Source organism: Chrysochloris asiatica, unplaced genomic scaffold (assembly GCF_000296735.1).
Source record: "Chrysochloris asiatica unplaced genomic scaffold, ChrAsi1.0 scaffold00191, whole genome shotgun sequence".
Lineage (NCBI taxonomy): Eukaryota > Metazoa > Chordata > Mammalia > Afrosoricida > Chrysochloridae > Chrysochloris > Chrysochloris asiatica.
Genome location: NW_006408709.1, coordinates 3861646 through 3878252, shown reverse-complemented (window position 1 = coordinate 3878252; position 16607 = coordinate 3861646).

The window sequence follows — 16607 nt, the reverse complement described above, 5'->3', positions numbered from 1 at the left end:
GATCAAGGTGCATTGGCAAAGAACAAGGCACTGGTAATTGATGGAATACAAATTGAAATCTTTCAAAAAAAAATAATGCAGACATGGAGAGATGGAGTGCCTGGGGACTTGAGATCCAGAGAGGGAAAGGGGTTGTGTGCTGACGACGGGGGTGGGGCGGGCAGGCTTGTAGGGTATACCCTTTGGTTGGTTGATGATGCATGGACGGGATTGTAACTATGGCAATGAAACGATATATGATAGAATGAATGTAAAACTAATGTTCTCCCATGTAAACTATCACATAATTCACAATAAAACATTTATTTAAAATAATAATAATAATGCAGCACTGGAGTCACTTACTCATCTATGCCAAGCAAGTTGGAAGATAACTACCAGGCCAACTGACTGGAAGATATCAATATCTGTGCCCATTCCAAAGAGAGGTGACCCAATGAAATGTAGAAATCATTGGATAATGTCATTGATAGCCCATGCAAGTAAAATTTTACTAAAGGTAATACAGAAATGGCTTCAAACATACATTTATAGAGAACTTCCAGGGGTTTAAGCCAGATTCAAAAGAAGACATGGAATGAGGGATATCATTGGTGATGTCAGATGGATCTTGGCTGAAAGCAGAGAATATCAGAAAGATGTTTACCTGTGCTTTATTGACTGTGCAAAGTCTTTCAATTGTGTGGATCATGACAAGCTATGGACAACATTGTGAAGTATGAGTATTCCAGAACACTTAATTGTGCTCATGAGAAACCTGTACATAGACCCAGAGGCAGTTGTTCGAACAGAACAAGGGAACACTGAATATTTTAAAATTAAGAAAGTTGTGTGCCAAGGTTGTATTCTTTCACTGTATTTATTCATTCTATATGCTGAGCAAATAATTTGAGAAGCTAGATTATATAAAGAAAAATGTGGCATTAGGATTGGAGGAAGGTGCAGTAACAGCTTGTGATATGCAGATGATGCAATCCTGCTTGCTGAAAGTGAAGGGAACTTGAAATTGTACTGATAATGATCAAAGACTACAGGCTTCAGTATGGGTTGCGCCTCAACTTAAAGAAAACAAAAATCTTCACCACTTGATGAATCAACAACATCCAAATAAATGAATAAAAGATTGAAGTTGTCAAATACTTCATTTTTCTTGGATCAACCATCAACACTCATGGAAGCAGCAGTCAAGAAATCAAATGACATATTACATTTGGCAAATCTGCTGCAGAAGACCTCTTTAAAGTGTTGAAGACCAAGGACGTAAATTTGAGGACTAAGGTGTCTCTGACCCACACTGTGGTATTTTTAATAACCTCATATGCATGTGAAAGTTGGGTAGTGAATAAGGCAGACCATAGAAGAATTAATACATTTGAGTTATGGTGTTGGAGGAGAATACTGAAAGTACCATGGACTGGCAAAAGAACAAACAAATCTGTGTTGGAAGAAGTACAGCCTGAGTGTTCCTGGAAGGTCAGGATGGCCAAACTTCAACTCTCATATTTAGGTCATATTATCAGGAGAAAGATATCATGTTTGGTAAAGTGGAGGGTCAGAGAAAAAGAGGAAGACCCCCAATGAGATGGATTGGCATAGGGATGACAGCGATGGACTCAGGTGTAACAATGATTGTGAGGTTGTCCCAGGACCTGGCAGTGTTCATTCTATTGTGCATAGGGTCACTGTGCATTAGTACCGACTCAGTGACACTTAATGACAACAACAATATCATGAACAGGAGCACTGGTAGTATAGGGCGTTGCTCATTTGGGCTGCTAACCATAGCATCAAAAGTTTGAATCCACCAGCTGCTCTCTGGGAGAAAGATGAGCCTTATTGTTCTCACAAATATGCCTTGGAACCCTGTACAAGATAGTTATGAGTCAGAAGCAACTCAACAACACATAGCAGCAGCAACAACAGCCATATCTTGAATATATTTACAATACAATCTTCCACAAGCTTTAGGGTATTTTCACATTCTATTATTGTGTTCATCAAATTAAATCTGAACTTATTTATGAAAAAAAAATGAGTTTATACATATGTGTATCTGACCACATTTTCACTTACTCAAGATTTGATATGCATTTTTGCATAGATGTGTACAGGGTGGAGCTATAACTAGCAGGTGGGTATTGTAAATAAATCATGGGTGTTCCCATGAGTAATTGTATTTCATGAGAACACCATCTCTCACATGTATTCAGAGGGGGAAAAAAATGGTTAGGAACAAAACACTTAAAGGTATCATTTCTAAAAATTCCCTTAGTATGATTTCATGGTAGTATTAGATACAGTCTTAATTACACACATGCATAACAAGCTAGAACTGGCTTATCCAGTGCTTCCTGTGAAAAAGACCCTCTGTTTTTAACTTGCTGACAAACTTGACCTGTTCCTAACTATGTGACATTGTTTCCAAAAAAATCTAATGATAGCTCTACCTCCACTCATAATGGAATGACCAGATCATGAGATATAATATCCCCCTGTAATTTATTCTAGATAGAAAACAGTAGAAAATAATCAGTTGCATTTGATTCTGGTGAAACTCTTGAAGAAGCATGTAGGTAAACTGCACTTCATCACAAGAAGGACTAAAGGAATTGAGAAATCTTAATTTTAATAGGATATGTACATGAGTCATAAAAACTGTACTAAATAATTGTAAAAGTTGCCCTATGAAAGAATGAGCACATTCGTGCACTGTATTTCACCAAGAAAGTCCCACAACCAATGGATGGAAATGATAAGAAAACAGATTTCAGTTAATAATGAAGGTTCTTACATTAGTTGGGCAATCTGTCTTTATAAAGAACCCATTGACTCAAAATGTAATGCTTTTGCTTCCCAACACTGTTTATAATGAAAAAAAAAAAAAATGCTAGATGACCATTGATCAGAAATGTTATCAGTAATATTTGTTATTGTTAAGTGCTGTTATGTCGGTTCCAACTCAAACTTTGTATGGGGTTTCCAAGGAGCAACGGGTGGGATTGAACCACAGACCTTGCATTTAGCAATCCAGTGCTTATCCTATAATACCATACCAGGACTCTAATAATGTTCTTGTTGTTGTTAGGTGCTGTTGAGTCCATTATGACTCATAGCAACCCTATGAAGAACAGAAGGAAACACTGTCCCATCCTGGGTAGTAGAGTGGGTTATGAGCTGGGCTGCAATGTCAGTAATTGAGATCTATGAGTCTCTCCATGGAAGAAAGAAGAAACTTTCTGCTCCTTCAAAGATTTATAGAATCAGAAACCTTTACAGGGTCAATATGCATCATAACTGACTCAATGGCATAAAAACAAACAACCAATTCCCCATTTAAGGTGCATTATTGACACAATGGTTAAGTGCTCACCTGCTGTGATGGTGTCATTCCATCTCAGTGGGATTTTTCCTCTTTGTTGCTGACCCTCTACTATACCAAGCATGATGTCTTTCTCCAGCTAGTGGCCCCTCCTGATAACATGTCAGAATTATGAGCGATGAAGTCTCACCATCCTGCTTCTAAGGAGGGTTCTGGCTGTAATTCTTCCAACACAGATTTATTTGTTCTTCTGGAAGTCAGTGGTACTTTAAAAATTCTTCTCCAACACCCCAATTCAAATACATCAACTATTCTACTATCTCCCTTGTTAATTTTCCAAAATTCACATGCATATGATGCAATTGAAAATACCAAAGACAAGTGAGTGCCTCTAGTGCTGCATCAGTTTATTGAAACATTTCAACTGGTAATTTCATTGGGTTCTGGAGTCTAGTTTTTGGCCAATGCCTTCAGTGTACCTTGGACTTCTTCCTTTGATATAACCAGTTCTTGGTCATTTGGTACCACTTGAAATGACTAAACATCAACTAATTATTTTTGGTACAGTGACTTGGTGAATTCCTTCTTTTTTTTTTTTTTTTATTCTTCCTGAATCATTTAATATTTTGCCAATAGAATCTTTCAATATTGCAGCACAAGGCTTGATTTTGTTTTCTTTCTGCATGAGAAATGCAGAACATTTTCTTCCCTTTTGGTTTTCTAACTCCAGTACTTTGCATATTTATTTCATTATAATACTTTACTTTGTCTTCTCAAGATGCTCTTTGAAATTTTGTTTAACTCCTTTACTTCATCATTTTTGCTAGCTGATTTAATGCTAGCTAATCTCTGTGTTCAGAGTCTCTTGTGACGTTTGTTTTGGTCTTTACTTTCCTGTATTTTAAATGACTTTTTGCTTTCTTCATGTTTGATATTCTTCATGTCATCCCACAACTTGTCTGGTCTTTGGTCATCACTGTTTAACGCAACCTATCTGTTCTTGAGGTCTTCTCTACATTTATATGGGTTATTTGTTGTTGTGTGTTAAGTGCCATATAGCTGGTTGTCATTGTTGTTGTTGTTAGTGCCATCGAGTCATTACCGTCTCATGGTGAGCCTGTGCACTATAGACGAAACACTACCCAGTCCTTGGCCAACCTCACAATCATTGCTATGCCTGAGCCCATTACTGCTGCCATTGTGTCAGTGCATCTCATTGGGGGTCTTCCTCTTTTTCTCCAACCCTCCACTTTACCAAACATGATATCCTTCTCCAGTGACTGCTCCCTCCTGATGACATATCCAAAGTACGAGAGATGAAGTCTGGCCATTCTGGCTTCCAAGGAGCATTCTGGCTGTACATCTTCCAGCACACAGCTATTTGTTCTTTTGACAGTCCATGGTACTTTCAGTATCCTACTACAACACCTACTACAATATTCTACTATAACTCAAATGCAATAATTCTTCTACAATGCTCTTTATTTTCTATCCAACTTTCACATGCATATGGGGTCATGGAAAATACCAAAGCTTGAGTCAGCTTCACCTTAGTCCTCAAAATGGCATCTTTGTTCTTGAACACTTTAAAGAAGTCTTTTGCAGCAGATTTGACTAATGTAATACATTGATTGATTTTTTGACTGTTGCTTCCATGAGGAAGTCCTGGTATGGTGTTATGGGTTAATACGCTGGACTGCAAAGTCATTTTGAACCACGAGGTCAGTGGTTCAGGCTCACCAGTCACTCCTCGGAAACACTACACAGGGTCTCTATGAGTCAAAACTGTCAACAGCACTTAACAACAACACCTTCCATGAGAGTTGATGGTTGATCTGAGCTAAAGAAGTCTTTGACAACTCCAATCTTTTCTCCATTTAAATGGATGTTGTTTATAGGTCCGTTGGTGAGGATTTTTGTTTTCTTTACATTGAGCTGCAACCCATACCAAAGGCTGTGGTCTTTGATCTTCATCAGAAAGTATTTTAAGTTTTTTTGGCTTTCAGCAAGCAAGATTGTATCATCTGCATATTGCAGGTTGTTAATGAGTCTTCCTCAATCCTGATGCCATGTTATCTTCATATAATCCAGCTTCTGAGATAATTTTCTCAGCATACAGATTGTACAAGTATGAAGAAAGAGTACCAGCCTGATGCACACCTTTCTGAATGTTAAATCATTTTGCATTCCCTTGTTCTGTTCGAACAACTGCCTCTTGATCTATGTACATGTTCCTCATGAGCACAATTAAGTGTTCTAAATACTCATACTTCACAATGCTGTCCATGATCATGCTTGGCATGACCCCCACAATTGAAAGCCTTTGTGTAGTCAATAATGTACACAGGCAAATGTTTTTATGGTATTTTCTGTTTTCAGCAAAGATTCTTCTGATGTCAGCAATACTATCCCTCATTCCCCCATCCTCCTCCGAATCCAGCTTGAACCTCTGGAAGTTCTCTGTCAATGTATGGTTGCAGTCGTTTTTGTATTATTTTTAGTAAAACTTTACTCCCATGGGTTATTAGTGATATTGTCCAATGATTTCCACATTATGTTGAGTCACCTTTCTTTGGAATGGGCAGAAATAAAGACCACTTCTAGGCAGCTGACAAGTAGTTGTCTTCCAAATTTCTTGGCATAAATGAGTGAGTGTGCCTCCAGTGCCACATCACTTTGTTGAAAGATTTCTGTTTGTAATCCATGTATTCCCAGTGCCTTGCTCTTTGCCAATGACTTCAATGCACCTTGGACTTTTTCCTTCAGAATAATTGGCTCTTGATCATATGCCACTTTAAATGGTTCAATATCAACCATTTCTTTTTGGTACAGTGATTCTGTGTATTCCTTCCACCTTCTTTTGATATTTTTTGCATCATTCAATATTTTGCCCATATAATCCTTCAATACTACAAGTTGAGGTTTGAATTTTTCTTCCGTTTCCTCAGCTTGAGAAATGCTGAACACGTTTTTCTCTTTTGGTTTTCTAACATCAGGTCTTTGTGCATTTCTTTATAATGTTTTACTTGGTTTCTTGAACTGACCTTTGAAAATTTCTTTTCAGCAACTGGCCATCCTTACTTCTTCCATTTTCTTTATCATTTCTATGCTAGAGAGCAAGTTTTAGTATCTCTTCCGACATCCCTTTTCTTCTTTTCCTCTTTCTTGTATTCTTAATGGTCTTTTGCTTTCTTACTGAATGATGTTCTTGATGTCATCTCACAACTCTTCTTGTCTTGGGTCTTTAGTGTTTAATATATCAAACTTGTTCTTCAAATGATCTCTAAATTCTGGTGGAATATATTCAAAGTCATATTTTGGCTCCTGTGGATTTCCTTTAATTTTCTTTAGCTTCAGGCTGAACTTGCATATGAGCAATTGATGGTCTGGTCCACAGTCTGCCCCTGACCTTGTTTTGGCTGATGGCATGGAATTTTTCCACTATCCTTTTCCACAGATATAGTCAATTTGATTTCTGTGTATTCCATCTGGTGAGGTTAATGTGTATAGTCTTCTTTTATGTTGTTTCAAAAAGTCATTAGTCTTGCAAAATCCTCTTTTGTGATCTCCAGAATTGTTTCTATTACCAAGGCCATAATTTTCCAAATACTGATGATTTCTATTTTCAGTTTCCAACCTTTGCATTCCAATCTCCAGTAATTATCAATACACTTCATTGCATGTTTGATCAAATTCAGACTGAAGAATTTGGTAGAATTCTTCAATTTCATCATCATTATCTTTAGTTGTTGGTGCATAAATTTGAATAATAGAAGTATTAGCTAGTCTTCCTTGTAAGTATATGGATATTGTCCTATCATAGACAGCATTGTCTCTAGTGACTAATTTTCATATGTTCTTTTTGATGATGAATGCAAAGACATTCCTTTTCATGTTTTCATTCCCAACATAGTAAACCAAGTGATTGTCAGGATCAAAGTGGCCAATACCAATCTACTTCAGCTCACTAATGCCTAGTATAGCAATATTTACATGTTCCATTTCATTTTTGATAATTTCCAATTTTCCTAGATTCATACTTCGTACATTCCATGTTGCAATTTTTAATGGATTTTTACAGCTATTTCTCTTAATTTTTAGTTGTGCCCCATCAGTAAAGGTCCCAAGGGCTTTACTCTGTTCATGTCATCACAGCTAACTCTACTTTGAGGAGGCAGTTCTTCCCCATTTGCATTTTCAATGTGAGGGGCTCATCTTCCTGCAGTATATCTGAAAATAATCTCATGCTCTTCATCATGTTCCAGTATTCAAAATCTGGTGCTGATAGTGGTCTTCTGCTATTCATAAGGTTTTCAGTGACTAAATACTCAGAAGTAATTTGTTTCTCCTTCTTCCTAGACTTTCTTCACCTGGAAGCTCAACTAAAATATGTTTACTGTGGGTGACCCTGCTCATATTTAAAATACCCCTGGCATAGCTATCAGAATCACAGCAACACACAATCGACCACAGTGTGACAAACGGAAAGAGCAGTCATGGTTTTCCTGGCAGAGAAACCATGATTGTCTGATGCCAAATGAGCAATATCAGTCCATGTCAGGTTACTAATGTCTACAGTATCAATCTTTAGGCATTCCATTTCACTTTTGTCCACTTTCAATTTTCTGAGGTCTGTACTTTGTACAAAGCCATTTGAACTGCAAGATCAGTGGTTCAACCTCATCAGCTGCTGCTAGGAAACCCTATACAGGGTCGCTATGGGTCGGAATAGACTCAACGGCACTTAACAGCAACAACAATACTTTGTACAAGGAGCTCTGGTAGCGCAGTGGTTACGAATCGGGCTACTTATCTCATGGTTAGCCGTTCGAAACTAACAGCTGTTCCACAGGAGAAAGCTGAGGCTTTCTGCTCTTGTTAAGATTTATAGCCTCGGAAACCCTGTACAGGGTCGCTATGAGTCAGAACAGACTCCATGGCACATAACAACAACAACAATATACTTTGTACATTCCATGTTCAGATTATTAATGAATGGTTGTATCTGTTTCTTTTCTTTTTGATTTTTGTCCCATCAGCAAGTGAAGGTCCCTAAAGCTTTGCTCCATTCATGGCATTATGATGAATTCTACTTTGAAGAGATAGCTCTTTCCTGGTTGTATTTTGAGTGCCTTCCAACCTCATCTTCTGGTACAATATCACATAACGTTCCACTGTTATTCATAAAATTTTCAGTGGCCAATCATTCACTGAGTCTTAGTCTTAGTCTTGGAAGGGGGTTTCCTCTAGGGGGACCCAACCGCTTGCCTTGATGTCTCCTGGGTGAGCAACTTGCTTGTTCTTGTAGTAATCAGTCGGTCAGCCTATATTGTTTTGCATGTTTCCTGTCGGTCTTTCTTTCAAGAAGTATTTTCTGTTCTTCTAGCCATTCCAGGCTGGTCTTCCTGTCCTTGCAAGTGGAAATTTCCCACCTCTGAAGATTCTGGATGCTGTTCAGGACTCCACCTATGGTACGTAATGCAGAGGCCCCATTTTAGGTATTCCAATCAGTTATAGGCAGAAGACAGACTTACAAGCTTTCTATGGTGATATTTCTGGCTATTCCTTTCTCTCTCCCTCCAGTGTCTATTTTATAATGCTATGCAAGGGAAACCAAGATTCAAAAGACTGCCAAGCATCTTAACATTATTTCCCCCCTTTTTCCCATTCCAACCATGTCTCAATCCCTGTATTCCAGATTCTTGTTGTTCCAAGGTTGTGCATACATCATTATTTACTTCTGTCCCACTTAGCCCATGCAAACCTGCTTAATTGTTCTCCCATCCACTTTGTTCTTCCATCCCCCTCCCCCTTCTTGTATATTGGCCCCCTCTCCAGCACCCAAAACTATCCTGTGTCTAATCTATGCCCTGTGCTCCACCTTCCCCTCCTTCCCCTCACTCAACTCCCCATATCCCAGCAACCAGCAAGGAATCTCCCCCTATTTAGTATGGGTTCTTTTTCTTAGTCTTTTATACTAGTGGTCCTATACAGTATTTCTCCTTTTGTTACTGACTAATTTCACTCAACATAATGTCCTCAAGGTTCATCCATGTTATGTGGTGGCTTGCAGCTTCCTTGTTATTCTTCAAGGCAGCATAATATTCCATTGTGTGTATTTACCACAGTTTGTTTATCCATTCTTCAGTTGATGGGCACTCAGGCTGTCTCCATCTTTTTGCTATTGTAAATAGTGCTGTTATGAACATTGGTTTGCATGTATCTACTCAAGTTATGGCTTGTATTTACCAAGTAGAGGAATTGCTGAATCATAAGGTATTTCTATTTCCAACCTTCTGAGGAAGTGCCATATTGCTTTCCAGAGAGGTTGGATCATTTTGCAGTCCTACCAGCAATGCAAGAGTGTCCCAGTCTCTCCACATCCCCGCCAGCATTTATTGTCCTCCACTGTTTTTTTTTTATCTGTGTTGTTATTACATGTGTGAAATGATATCTCATTGTTGTTTTGATTTGCATCTCTCTAATGGCTAGTGATTGTGAACATTTCTTAATATGTTTGTTGGCTGCCTGGATCTCCTCCTTGGTGAAGTGTCTGTTCATGTCCTGTGCCCATTTTTTAGTTGGGTTATTTGTCTTTTTCTTGTAGAGGTATTGTAGTTTCCTATATATTTTAGAAATCAGTCCCTTGTCTGTTGTGTCATTGCAAAAGATTTTTTCCCATTCTGTGGGTTCCCTTTTTACTCTTCTGGTGAAGTCTTTTGTTGCATATAAGTTTTTAATTTTTAGTATGTCCCACTCATCTATTTTGTCTACTTTTGTTTGTGTAGTTTTCAAAATTTTTGGTAGTCTGTGTATTCCCTGAATTAGGTTACTTTTTAAAAGTCAACTAATGATTTAATGATAAAACGTAAAGTAATAACATGCTGTTGTTGTGTTCACGTAAGTATTTAACTATTATCTTAACTTAGAAATGTCTTTTAGAATATGTTTAATTTTGTTCTTGGCAAAAGTTTGAATGCTTCAAAAGCAGTGATTCTTATTCCATCTTGGTTTTGCCAAGTAAACTTGTCTCTTAATCCTGAGTCATTGGTTCATTCATTGCAAGTTACAGGAATCCAACTATTTCTGTATTGTTACTTTGTATAGGGGGTACCATTTGCATGCAGACTTTCTCCATGTTCTGGGGAATGTGATAATTGGCAACTCTGAACTCATGAGCTCATGGTGAAGAAACTACTCCACTAGCTCCAAATTGGAAAATACTGATGATGGAATCTTATTGGCCCACCTTGAAACATATACCCAAATTTGGGGTTGTAGAGGCAGAGTATGGTTACTAGAAGAGAGTGAAAAAAGATACAACCCCTGACATAATCATTGTGAGCTACAGCACCACCTAAATGTCAGCTCTTAGAATTATAAGATTCATCTCATGTGTTAAAAGTACAAATATCAGAGTTATACTGTTATCAATTCCTCAGTGGTATTTTCATATTAATTTTTGTGAAGAGTTTTATCCTTAGAAATCATTCAACTCTTCTATCTACCTGTTTTTCCTTTTGAGAATTTCCCTGAAAGTTTATCTATTTTCTTAAACTTGAAGTTTTTTCACCTTGATCAATTTTCTCCCATTTAAAAAATCCATAAAGCTGTCTTATTTTTAAAGTTTTTATTGTGAATTATGTGGGTTTACATGGGAGAACATTCATCCTGTTATATTTCATTTCATTGCAATGATTACAGTCCCCTCCATGCATTATCAAACAACCAAAGGGTACACCCTACAAGTCTGCCCCCGGCCATCAGCACACAGCCCCTCTCCCACCCTGAGTCCAGTGTCCCCAGCCGGTTCATCTGTCCATGTCATTATCTCTGCCTCCATTTTTGTGTCACTGCTTCTCTGGGTAGGGTCCCACACTCAGCTCTTCTCACTTGATGGTCCCAGGGACCTCTGTTCCTGGACTAAAAAGTCAATCACTCCCCTCCTTTTGTTATAAAAACATCTACCTTTACATTTCTGACCCTCACAGTCAGTCCTGAAAGCAATTATTCACAATTGTACCACATGAGTCTTATCCCAATCTCCCTTCATAGCCCCGTCCCAACAGGTTGGGAATCATTCAGTGGAGATTCTACCTTCCCCTACCCCATCTGAAACTAGGCTTCCTCTTGAAAGCCTGTAAGACTTTGTAGCCCCCCATTTTGTGTAGCCAATGTCTAAGTTGCCCATCCCTGTCAACCCTGTGGACCAATGGGGTGGGAGTGATCCTCGCTGTAAAGATTTGTTCCCTTTTTACATCTGTAAGTATAGGTAAAGTTCATCAAATTGTAGCAGGTTACTCTTTTTTTCCCTCTTCTTTCTTCTTCTAGTCAAGTTCTGATCATCCAGCCACTGAAATATGGCTTCATTTCTAAAACAATAAATCAATTTTTAGAAAAATAAATCTTTGAATTAAAAAATTAAACAATCTCTCCTTCTATAGTCAGACATCTATGAGAGATAGATAGATGATATATAGACACACACACACTATACATACATGTTGTCTGCAGCCATTTTGCAGCCCAACTAGTAAAAATACTTTCACAAGAAAATATGCGGTGAAAACCTAAAAATCAGATCCTGAGGTTCTCTGAAATCTGTAAGTATACTTAGGGCAACACATTTTTTTCTTTCAGCCCTCCTTAGATTACTGAAAATTTTGGAGATCTCTTCTAATCACCTACCAAAATGTTGGTTTCAGTTTTCAAACTCAGAAACTAAACAAAATGAGACTTATCCCTTTCATGACTTATTCCTTTCATGCATGATGCACTTATATATTTTTGCCTCTCTTGTGCCTTAGGATGCTAGTGTTCTATTTATAGTATGTTCTAGCATCTGGTGGATTATGTATAACTAAATAAATATTCAGAGGCAACAAATCTAGATGTTTAGAGGGCACTGAATTAGAAGGTGCACCTTGGAGGTATGAATGTGTAAGGTTTTGTCTATTTGGATTTTTTACCAGGCACTGTAAAATAAGCACTGGACTGAATTTTTTTTTGTGCTGTTAGAATAAGCACTGGTCAACAATTCAAACTCACCAGTCATTCTTCAGAACTGACTCCACAGCACTTAATAACAGCAACAATTCTGAGCACTGGGAATACATCAGAAAAAAACATGTATACGGATGACAAATTTTTTAAAAATCTATGAATTAAATGCAGCACTTAACAAAAGCAACAATTCTGGGCTGTGTTTTTTATAATGATGTAATTTCCAAGTGAACTACTTATTTTCAGGAACAAAACCCTATCTATAGGGAAATCACTGGTGTCTTCTGTGTTTATTTGTCAGCTGCTCCCAATACTTGCCCTAGCCCCATGATTTCAGTAGTGCTTCATTTCAGGCTGGTTCTCATTAAGCAGTTTACTGTGGGCCAGAAAACCAAAGAGACTAGATAAACACTAATATCTTGTGGAGAACAAACCAGGAGTAGGCAGAATGCCAAATGACATATAGCTCAAATACTCACCTGTCATGGGATCTATAAGGTTATGCAACTCTAAGAAAAAGGAAGCTGGAGCAACATTGCAGGATGCTTTTATGCATTACCACAAGTTTCCATAAGTTTCACAAAATAAATTAGGTAAGGCCAAAGTCTACCACTCTTCTGTCAGTTTGTTATACTGTTGTGGCTTTCATGCTACTGTGATTCTGGAAGCTATGCCATGAATACCTTAAATATCAGCAGAGTTCCCATAGTAGACAAGTTTAAGCTGAGTTTGGAGACTAAGACAGAATATTAAGAAGGAGAGATGTAATAATTCCAAATATTTAGTCACTGAAAACCTTATGAATAGCAGTGAAACACTGTCAGATAGCATCAGAATATTGAGTATTGAAACACGATGAAGAGCACCTGAATATTGTTACATATAGTGCTAGAAGATGAGCCCCTCCGATTTGAAGACATTCAAAATACAACTGAGGAAGAGTTGTCTCTTCAAAGTGAAATGGACCATGATGTTGCAAATGGAGTAAAGCTTTTGGGACCTTCATTTGCTGATGGGGAAAATCAAAATGAGGAAAAATAGATGTGAATATCCATTAATAACTGGAACATGAAATGTGCAAATTATGAATCTAGGAAAATTGGAAGTTGTCAAAAATGCATAAGCATCGATATCCTAGGCATTTGAAATATAACTGAAATGGACTGGTATTGGCCATTTTAAATCTGGTTTACCATGCCAGGATTGATTAATTGAAGAGGGAAGGCATTGCATTCATCATTCAAAAGAACATTTCAAGATCAATCTTGAAGGACAATCCTGTCTGTAATAGGATAACATGCATGCATCTATAAGGACAACCTGTTAATACCACTATTATTCAAATTTATGCACCTACCAAGAAAATCGGTGATGATGAAATTGAAGAATTCTACCAACTTCTTCAGCCTGAAATTGATCAAACATGCAATCAAGATGTATTGATAATTACTAGAGATTGTAATGCAAAGGTTGGAAACAAAGGATTAGTCGTTAAAAAATAGGGCCTTGATAGAAATGATGCTGGAGATCGCATGAAAGAACTTTGCAAAACCAATGATTTCTTCATTGCAAATATCTTTTTAAACAACATAAAAGAAGATTATACACATGGACCTCACCAGATAGAATATAGAGAAATCAAATTTATTAAAACTGTAGAAAGAGATGGTGGAAAAAGTCCATATCATCAGCCAAAACAAGGCCAGGGGCAAACTGTGAAACAGACCATCAATTACTCTGAAGCTGAAGCAAATTAAAATAAGTCCATGAAAGCCAAAATATGACCATGAACATATCCCGCATGACTTTAGAGATCATCTGATGAACAGATTTGATGCAATAGACACTAAGACAGAAGACCAGAAAATACCTTCGGTCCAAATTTTGCTTGCTTCTGTTTATGCTCTTCTGTGAGTTATTTCAATACCCATTTTGAAACCCAAATCTATTGTTAATTATTTCACAGGCAGGGCCGTAGCTGATTTGCAAAACATTTATCGCATAATCCATTGTCACTTGTCTATTGCACACAATCATTTCACAAGCACACTCAATGTTGTCATCATCTATGGACATGTACAGGTGTTTTAATATAACCACAGTGTGGATAATTTTTGACTCACCCTTGTACAGAATGATGTAGAGAGGAACAACAACAACCAAAAAAAAAAAAAAAAAAAATGGAAGGAATACATAGAATCACTGTACCAAAAAGAAATGGTCGATGTTCAACCATTTCAAGAGATAATCATATGACCAAGAGTCAATGATACTGAAGGAAGAAGTCCAAGGTACACTGAAGGCACTGGCAAATAGCAAGGCTCCTGGAATTGATGGGATACAAGTTGAAATATTTCAACAACTGATGAAGCACTGGGGGCACTCAACTATGCCAAGAAATTTGGAAGACAACTACCTGGATAACTGATTGGAAGAAATCCATATTTTTGTCCATTCAAAAGAGAGATGAGCCAACAGAAAGCAGAAATCATTGGACAATATCATTAATATCGCATGGAAGTAAAACTTTGCTAGAAATAATTTTTAAATGACTATGATAGTACAATGACAGGGAACTGCCAGAGGTTCAGATCAGATTCAGATGAAGATATAGAATGAGGGATATCATTGCTGACATCAGGTGGATCTTGGTTGAAAGTAGACAATATCAGAAAGATGTTTACCTGTGCTTTATTGACTGTGCAAAGGCTTTCAATTGTGTGGATCATGACAAACTTTTGACAACACTGGAAAGAATAAGTATCTGGAACATTCAATTATGTTCCTGAGGAACTTGTACATAGACCAAGAGGCAGTCATTCAAACAGAGCAAGGAAAATGAGGAAAGGTGTGCACCAGAGTTGTAGTCTTTCTTCATAATTATTTAATCTGTATACTGAGCAAATAATCTGAGAAACTGGATCACTTGAAAAACTTAGCATCAAGATTGGAGGAAGACTCATTAACAACCTGTGATATGCAGATGATATAACCTTGCTTGTTAAAAGCAAAGAGAACTTAAAATACTTGCTGATGAAGATCAAAGACAATATGGGTTGCACCTCAATGTAAAGAAAACAAAAATCCTCTCAACTGGACCAATAAATAGCAGTAAGATAAATGGAAAAAAGACTGAAGTTGTCAAAGACTTCATTTTGCTCGAATCAATAATCAATACACATGGAAGCAGCAGTCAAGAGATCAAACAACGTATTATATTAGGCAAATATGCTGCTCAAGACCTCTTTAAAGTGTTGAAGAGCAAAGATGCCACTTTGAGGACAAAGGGGTATCTGACTCAAGTCATCATATTTTCAGTAGCCTCACATGCATTTGAAAGTTAGACAGTGAATAAGGAAGACCATCAAAGAATTGGTGCATTTGAGTTATACTGCTAGAGGAGAATACTAAAAGTACCACGGAACTGCCAAAAGAACAAATCAGTCTGTGTTGGAAGAAGAACAGCCAGAATGCTCCTTGGAAGCCAGGATGGCCAGACTTTGTCTCTCATACTTCGGACATATTATCGGGAGAGATCAGTCCCTGGAGAAAGACATCATGCTTCGTCATTTGGAGGGTCAGACAAAAACAGGAAGACCCCCCAACTAGATGGACTGGCACAGTGGCAGTAGCAATTGGCTCAAGTGTAGCAATGATTGTGAGGTTGGAACAGGATCATGCAGTGGTTTTTTGTTGTTGTTGTTGTGCACAGTGTCACTCTGAGTGAGTATGAACTCCAAGGAATCTAACAATAATAAGAGCAAATAATTTTTCTCTGGCCTCATCCTAGTTTTCCTGGACAGGTATGTCTCCCACATGCTAGATACCAAAATCCATTTTACCTAACAAATTTTAACATGACTTAATTATTCAGCATGAATTCCATTACTGAAAAATCTCATATCAACAAAATCCAATACACATAAAATAACTCAGTCAGGAAAGGGTTATGGTAATAAATCTCTTCTGCATTTCCTTTGACATTCTAATGCCTTGCTGAACATAATATCTAAAAAGGTCAATTTCCACCTGAGTTCATCTTCTCCAAGTTGCCTTAGATTTCTGCTAATCCAAGTTTCAACAAGTTTGATTTCATGCCTTCTACTGTATTTTATTTGCTCTAACCAAACTAAAAATCCCAACTGCCACCCCACGCTCTACTCTAATAGCTTGAGTGGAGATTATATTTTATTGGCTGACTGTATAATGTAGGTACATTTTGAAAGCTGAATTGTTCATTTTGCTTGAGTGACAGAGAATTAAATACTCCTTTTCAGATACTGCT